The 7648-nt window shown below is 45.8% G+C and overlaps 1 long non-coding RNA gene across 1 annotated transcript; it reads left to right on the top strand.

The window, feature by feature from the left end:
* Nucleotides 1-777: 777 nt before the first annotated feature.
* LOC121680798 lies at nt 778-3238 on the top strand. Its single transcript, XR_006021824.1, has 2 exons — nt 778-1766; nt 3122-3238. It is a non-coding gene; the product is annotated as an uncharacterized LOC121680798 (long non-coding RNA).
* Nucleotides 3239-7648: the final 4410 nt, after the last annotated feature.

The following is a 7648-nucleotide window of genomic DNA, read 5'->3' as shown; positions in this document are numbered from 1 at the left end:
TAACCCCCATCCCTAAACCTAACCTCCAGCCACTTGGCTAAAACTCCAACCCCCACCCCTTAACCTAACCCCCATCCCTCAACCCAACCCCCACCCCTTAACCTAACCCCTATCCCTCAACCTAACCCCCATCCCTCAACCTAACCTCCAGCCCCCCACCCCTTATCCTAACCCTTCATGAGTTGTTTATTTATTTATTTATTTATTTATTTATTTTTCTTTATTTATTTGTTTATTTATATATACATATTATTTTATTTATAGACAGTTGACCTTTTCATACCCTATTCCCTTCCTTGTTGGTGTGGTTGGATCCAATCGGCCAGTGCACTCACAGTCACCCACTCCACCAAAGATCATGTTCCCCTAACCTAACCCAGCCAGTGCCATTGGATCCACCACACTTTCTTCTTTTCTCCATATCAACCTTTCACATACCGTAGCTCCAGCCGGGGCTGCTCTCCTCCCACCGACAGGTTGGTCCTCCTCTGGCCCGGCCACACCCGGGTCTTGAACCCAGCACATCAGACTCCCAGCCCACTGCCCTAACCACTCTCCCATGGGGGCACTGGCTATTGCAATTTGATTTCTGTTTCTTTTCCTTTTTTTTCTTTACCTTCTCAAAAAAATACAAAAATTTGGAGTGACTCTATTGGGATTTGAACCTGCTACCCTCCAGCCGAGGGGCAGATGCTTTCCCCCTACTCTATTGAGTCTCCTTTAGTCTTTGATTTTAAACCCTTTTATTCTCAGTATAGATCTTCTACTACTAGAAAGATTAGCTCCTTTTGAGAAAAACTCCTCTGTGCCCCTCCCTGGTGGGACTCGAGCCTGCGACTCTGGGGTCCAGGAGCGAGTTCCCTACCACTACGCCAGGGAATCTACCCTTTACTCTGTTTTACCCTCTCCATATTAGTCAAACATACCCTAACACTTTTTACTTAATATTTCACTTTTAGGTCCTCTCTTTTATCTTCTAACCCTGTTTCACCTTCTTACTACTTTTATTTATTTTATTTATTTAAACCTATTTATAAATGCTTTTTGCACAGTTGGTCAGACGGGCCTCGAACCTGTGCCCTTCTCCCTTCCAGTCTGGCCTCTTAGCCACTACACCCCTGAGGACCTCTTAAGTAGAGCCTTTACACTCTACCTCAACTTCACTTTTTACACTTAGAACTACAATTCCCAACCACCTTAGCTTCCCTCCATTTGCAGACCAATTTCAAATGCCCCAATCACAGACAGCCACATACTCTCATTTAGATTGACTCACACTACATCCAACCAACACCCTTCTTCCCAGAAACAAACCCCTTCCTCTTCCTAACTCCCCCCCTCATTTCTAACTGAAATACCAAACACACCAGCACTAGGCACTTTCTCCTCTGATGCAGGATTAGTTATCCGAAACGTCAGGAGTTTTCCAAGGAGCAACACGGTATTTCTGCTTTTATTCCTTACTAGTTAATCCAATTGGTTTTAAATTATTTGAAATAAAGATTGGCTTTTAAATTTTAACAAACACTGTAAGAGGACTACCCTATCCACCTGCCTGACCACATGGATTAGCATGCTAGCACATATCTGGACTGTTTGCTATACACCTGGCTGTCAAGACTGTGCTCTCTTTCATGAACTTGGACTGCAACCTCACTCTTTTGGAGGTAACCTGAGCAATCTACCATCTGGAACACTACTCTGTGGATCTTTAACATCAAACCCAACACAAGCATGAGGTATGCGAACCTAGGTCTGCGCTACAGGTAAGGGCTTTTATCTTTTCAGTTGTTTGGTTTTAGTGTTGGTTAAGTTCTGTAAGGTTGGCTTTTACCGTTTTGCTCCTTTCTAGCCAGCTGCCCCCATCCCTTTTTCCCCCCCTCCAACATATTTGCCCCCCCCATTTTTTATTTTTGGTTTTTTGGTTTTGTTTTCTTTCTTTTCTTCTCCCTACACTACACAACTCCATACATTGACTTCCATACATTCACTTCCACTCACTCACTACATTACACATACAACATGGCCTCATTCAACAGACCCTACACACGTCCTCTCACACAACCTCCAGATCCCCTCACCCGACAACAATCCAAACACTACTTCAAACTGATTCAAGTCACTCACCACCAACACATAATTTCACATGCACTCCAGACAGGCCTCTTCCCCACAGGTATGACCAGACAAGTAGCCAAACTTACACAATTTATTAAACCAGCACTACCCACTCAACATACACGCACACTACTCAACCAGAACACATCAGACTGGATGCAACACAACATGGACATCCTTCTGGAACACTATAACACACAACTTACACTACTGACTTCCACCCCTTCCCCTTTCAATACACTGGCATTTCAGATTGCCAGTGGCTGGGCCAGAAAGAGGTACCATACTCGCCTGTCACCCACTACCTTACAGACAGTTCAACGGCTTCTCAACCCTCAGTCTTCCCCCCACACAACACCAACACACACCACCCCCCCTCACCAGACTACTACCCCCACTCCTAGGGACCCCCCCACACCCACTCACTCTTCTGACCCCTCTTTTCTCACTGAATTCCCTCCTCTTCCTGCACCCACTAGGGCCCCTACTCCCCCTCCTAAACAGGACTTGGGAGTTATGCCACATCCCACACTTACACTTACCACCCCATCCATCCCTTCACTCTCCACTTCCATTGACTTACAGCAGGTCAATTTTACCATCAACACACCTGACCTGACAGATACACTCTCAGATACTGATGACCATCAACACCCACCCAACACCACACACACCACTCAGAACGCACAACACCGCACCAAAAATCCCCCCACTTCTCCCACACCCATAGACACTTCTCCCATTGACACCCCAAACCCTCTTACTAACCCTAACCCTACACCCACTAACACCCACCCTACTGACACTCTCCCGGTCTCCCCTACCCTTACACCACCCAAAAACAGACCCACCATACAGGTTACAGCCCTTGTCACTCACACTTATAACAGTCAGCCCACAATCACCCAACGCCCTAACACGGCCATCACTAACACCACCCAGGCTAACCACCTCATAACACATTTGGTTCCACAGGATATAACACCATGTCTCTCTCCACCAGGTTCCACCCAAGTGGGAGGGGTAGACCCAGGACAGTCCAAACCATCAAGGGTGATGATGAGCAAGGGAAACAAAAAAGCTAACCAGCTTACAAAACCCAATGCTGAGCCCTCCACCTCCACAGGTGTAGAACTGTCTGGGGCTCCTACTCCCTCCCCCCTACCTCTACACAAACCCTCACCTACACCACACTCTACACAACCCCTGTCCCCTAGGCCCCCTCTTCTTCGGACTCCTACAGTCCCACTTCTCTCTCTCCCCCTCTTCTCTCCTACCTATCACAAATGGTCCAACAATAGACTTCAGGAGTGGCACATCAGACCTAACAAACCCATATTATTCATAGGCGATTCCAATCTGGCCCGTATTCCCCCTCATCCATATCCCAACATACAGATAGACAGCTATCCAGGTGCCACAGCCAACCACATGAACCGGTTACTTGAGAAAACTTCCCCACAAGAAGCCGTTGAGCTGTTAGTCCTGTCGGTGGGTACCAACAACAGAGAACACAATGCTAAGGCCACCACCAACAAACAACTTAACAAAATGTTTAAGTTGGCCACCAAAGTTTTCCCCAACGCCAACATTTATGTCCCGGTCATCAACTTTTCCCCCTCTATTCACCCACACTACAAATACAATCTCACCGAGATTAACCGCTACATCACCACCCACCTCCCCCACCTCCAACCACTTCCAGCAGATCAATTTTCCACCACACTTGATCACATCCACTGGACCCCAGAAGTGGCTTCCAAAATCCTCCACTTCTGGTGCACACAACTAAATTTAACCTTTCACAGACCCTAAATCAGGACACACCCTCACACACCCTGAATCACACTTCACCTCACACTGACTCCCTCATCCTTAACTTGTCCAAGTCCCTTATTCTCTCCCCTGTACAAACTGCACTTCTAGAAAAAGGTCTTTCTTTTATTCCCACACCTACCAGCCAGGACCGGGAGGGACTGCGAAGGGACATCCATGGTTATCATAGACGCTTGAAATTACATGATCATTTTAAACACAAACCCCACCGTGAGCCCGTCCCCTTCACTCTCCCCTCCACCTGGGAACCTGACTCTTCCCAGGTGGATGGGAGACTACGTACCCTTATTAGACAAGATCTCCATTCCCTGTCCACCTATCTCTCCCGCCCTTTTGACTCCAGCCACCCCAACATCTCCCCAGCAGAAAAAAGAGCAATTTCCCAACTTTGCCACAACCCAAACATCATCATTAAACCAGCCGACAAGGGTTCCAAAATAGTTATTCTAGACACTCACCAATACCTCCTAGAAGCCAACAGGCAACTTTCCAACCCACTCCATTACAAACCCATCACTCAATCCCTTCAACCCAAAGCACAAGAAAAAGTTCGCAATCTGGTCCTCTCACTATATACCAATCATTCCATAACCAAAAAACAATTTGATTTCCTGATCGGACCAGACCAACCCAGACCCCGTGCCTTTTATCTTCTCCCCAAAATCCACAAGCCACCTGACTCATGGACAATTCCCTTCGCAGTCCCTCCTGGTAGACCTATAGTGTCAGATTGTAGTTCCACCACTTACAACATTTCTTTTTTCATAGATCACTTTCTTAATCCCCTCTCCACTAAACACCCCACATACATACAAGACACATATGATTTCATACATAAAATCCGGCCCATGGCAATTCCCAACCATACTTACCTGTTCACCATCGATGTTGACAGTCTCTATACAAACATAGACACCATCTCAGGCCTTCAAGCAGTACAGCACAAGTTTACTCAATTTCCAGATCCCACACGCCCGGACAATACTTTACTTCAACTTTTAGAAATCTGCTTAACCCATAACGACTTTGAATTCGACGACAAACTGTTTTTACAAATCCATGGAACTGCCATGGGCCAGAGATTCGCCCCCGCATATGCCAACATCTTTATGAGCGAGTGGGAGCAAGAAGCCTTAGCCAAATGTCCCCTGAAACCCCTCTTTTTCTATCGCTTCCTGGATGATATCATCGGCGCCTGGACTCACACACTAGACCAATTCACTGACTTTATGAACATACTCAACACGCACCACACTACAATTAAACTGAAATCCACAATTGACCTTCACTCAGTCAATTTCCTGGACACCACACTTTTTCTTACACCATCCACTCCAACACATAGTTCCCTCAGTACTAAAATTTTCTTCAAACCCACTGATACGCACGCACTTTTGCATAAATCCAGTTACCATCCCAAACACACTTTCCGAGGCATCATTAAATCTCAAATCATTCGTTTCCACCGTATCTGCACTTTTCCCACAGACCTCCAGGAAGCGATAGAAATTCTCTTTAGAGCCCTCCGCCCCCGTGGATACTCAAAAAGATTTTTAAGGAAAATTAAAACCGACACCCTGACCCTTCTTGCTCCCACTCGCTCAGACACTAATTCTCCTCCCACCATAATGGCCCCCCCCAACCCCACTCCTGACCCCAACCCCACTGCCACACCTTTCATTCCACTAGTCACTACCTTTTCACAACCCACCACACATTTGCACCACACTCTCAAACAACACTTCACTCACTTTCAGTCCTCCCACACTCACTTCCAACATCACAGACTCATCTCAGCCTTCCGTAAAAACAAAAACCTTCAAGACCTCCTCATTAGATCACGTTTCTCTAGGAAGCCCCCACTCAAGCCATCACCACAGGACTCCTTCTTCAAACCACAACACTTCATCACTAACCTTCACTCACACCTTTCTGCCCCTAACACACCCCTCTCACTAGACACCACAAATGCTGTCTACATCATCACATGCAATAAATGTCACTTACAGTATATAGGAGAAACAGGTCACTCAATCAAAACCAGACTCAAACAACATCTATACACCATTTCTAGGAACTCACGCACCACCCATATAGTTACACATTTCCAGCAACACAGCACTGCACACCTTGGCATTTGCGGTCTCGAGAGCAACCCCGGCTGGACCCGAGCACAGAGGCAACGAGCAGAACGGAGCTGGATAAATAAACTTCACACTTTCTTCCCCCTTGGTCTCAATTAATCCACTCCTCTGTTTCCTTCTGTTTCTCAATAAAGCTACATCTTTCCTTCCCCTTTTCTCCCAGGTCCTGTCCTATTTATCTATTTATATATATAAAATCTGTATTTATCCATGATTACTTTGTATTACTTCCCCCCCCCCTCTTTTTAGTCCATTAAGTTCTCCACCCCAGTTCACCCCATCTTTTCCACTCCCCCTAGACTAACCCAGGACTTTTATTTTTTATTATTCATTTTCACTTGACACAATTTAGATATGTTTACTTTTTATTTCTGCAGTGTCGTGTTTATTTTCAAAGGTTGTTTCCATGAATTTTACACTTTTGATTTTTAGCACTTATAGCACTTTTGTTTTCTAGCACTTATAACACTTTTCCTGGTTTTAGTCTATCCCTACTCCCAGCCCCAATTCTTGCACTTACTTTTTTCTTTTTCTGTTTCTTTTAGCCCCATTCCCTAGTTTTAACCCGGCCCAGCTGCTTGGCCCAAACCCCAACCCCTATCCCTAAACCCAACCCCCACCCCTTAGCCCAACCCCCACCCCTTAGCCCAACCCCCACCCCTTAACCTAACCCCTATTCCTAAACCTAACCCCCATCCCTAAACCTAACCTCCAGCCACTTGGCTAAAACTCCAACCCCCACCCCTTAACCTAACCCCCATCCCTCAACCCAACCCCCACCCCTTAACCTAACCCCTATCCCTCAACCTAACCCCCATCCCTCAACCTAACCTCCAGCCCCCCACCCCTTATCCTAACCCTTCATGAGTTGTTTATTTATTTATTTATTTATTTATTTATTTTTCTTTATTTATTTGTTTATTTATATATACATATTATTTTATTTATAGACAGTTGACCTTTTCATACCCTATTCCCTTCCTTGTTGGTGTGGTTGGATCCAATCGGCCAGTGCACTCACAGTCACCCACTCCACCAAAGATCATGTTCCCCTAACCTAACCCTAACCCTAACCCTAACCCTAACTTGTCCGCTTCTCTCTACGACCTTCCGTTCTCGAGATACAGCCAATGCTAACTCTACTTTCCGGTTTTACACCAACTTCCGGTTATGGGAGGAAGTCGAGGGTGGTCTCCACGGATAGCCCGTGGTCCTGGGGTTACATAGCAAGTGGCCCCATGTCTTTACCACCTTCCTAGCCAGGGTTATTAGCCTGGCAAAAATGTCCGATGCTAAAGTTAGGGGGTAACTTTAGCGCCTTTTCACCCTATAACCTCCAGCCACTTGGCCTAAACCCAACCCCTTATCCTAACCCTTCATTAAGTAATTATTTATTTATTTTTCTTCCCCAATTTACATATTTTCTAATTAAATATTTTTTATTTACATATTATTATATTTTGACAGTTGACTTTTTTCATACCCTTATTCCCCTCCTTGTTGGTGTGGTTGGATCCAATCGGCCAGTGCACTCACAGTCACCCACTCCA

This window comes from Alosa sapidissima, chromosome 13, assembly GCF_018492685.1.
Source record: "Alosa sapidissima isolate fAloSap1 chromosome 13, fAloSap1.pri, whole genome shotgun sequence".
Lineage (NCBI taxonomy): Eukaryota > Metazoa > Chordata > Actinopteri > Clupeiformes > Clupeidae > Alosa > Alosa sapidissima.
The sequence above is the reverse complement of the archived record's forward strand: the minus strand, read 5'-3'. Positions and strand labels throughout refer to the sequence as shown.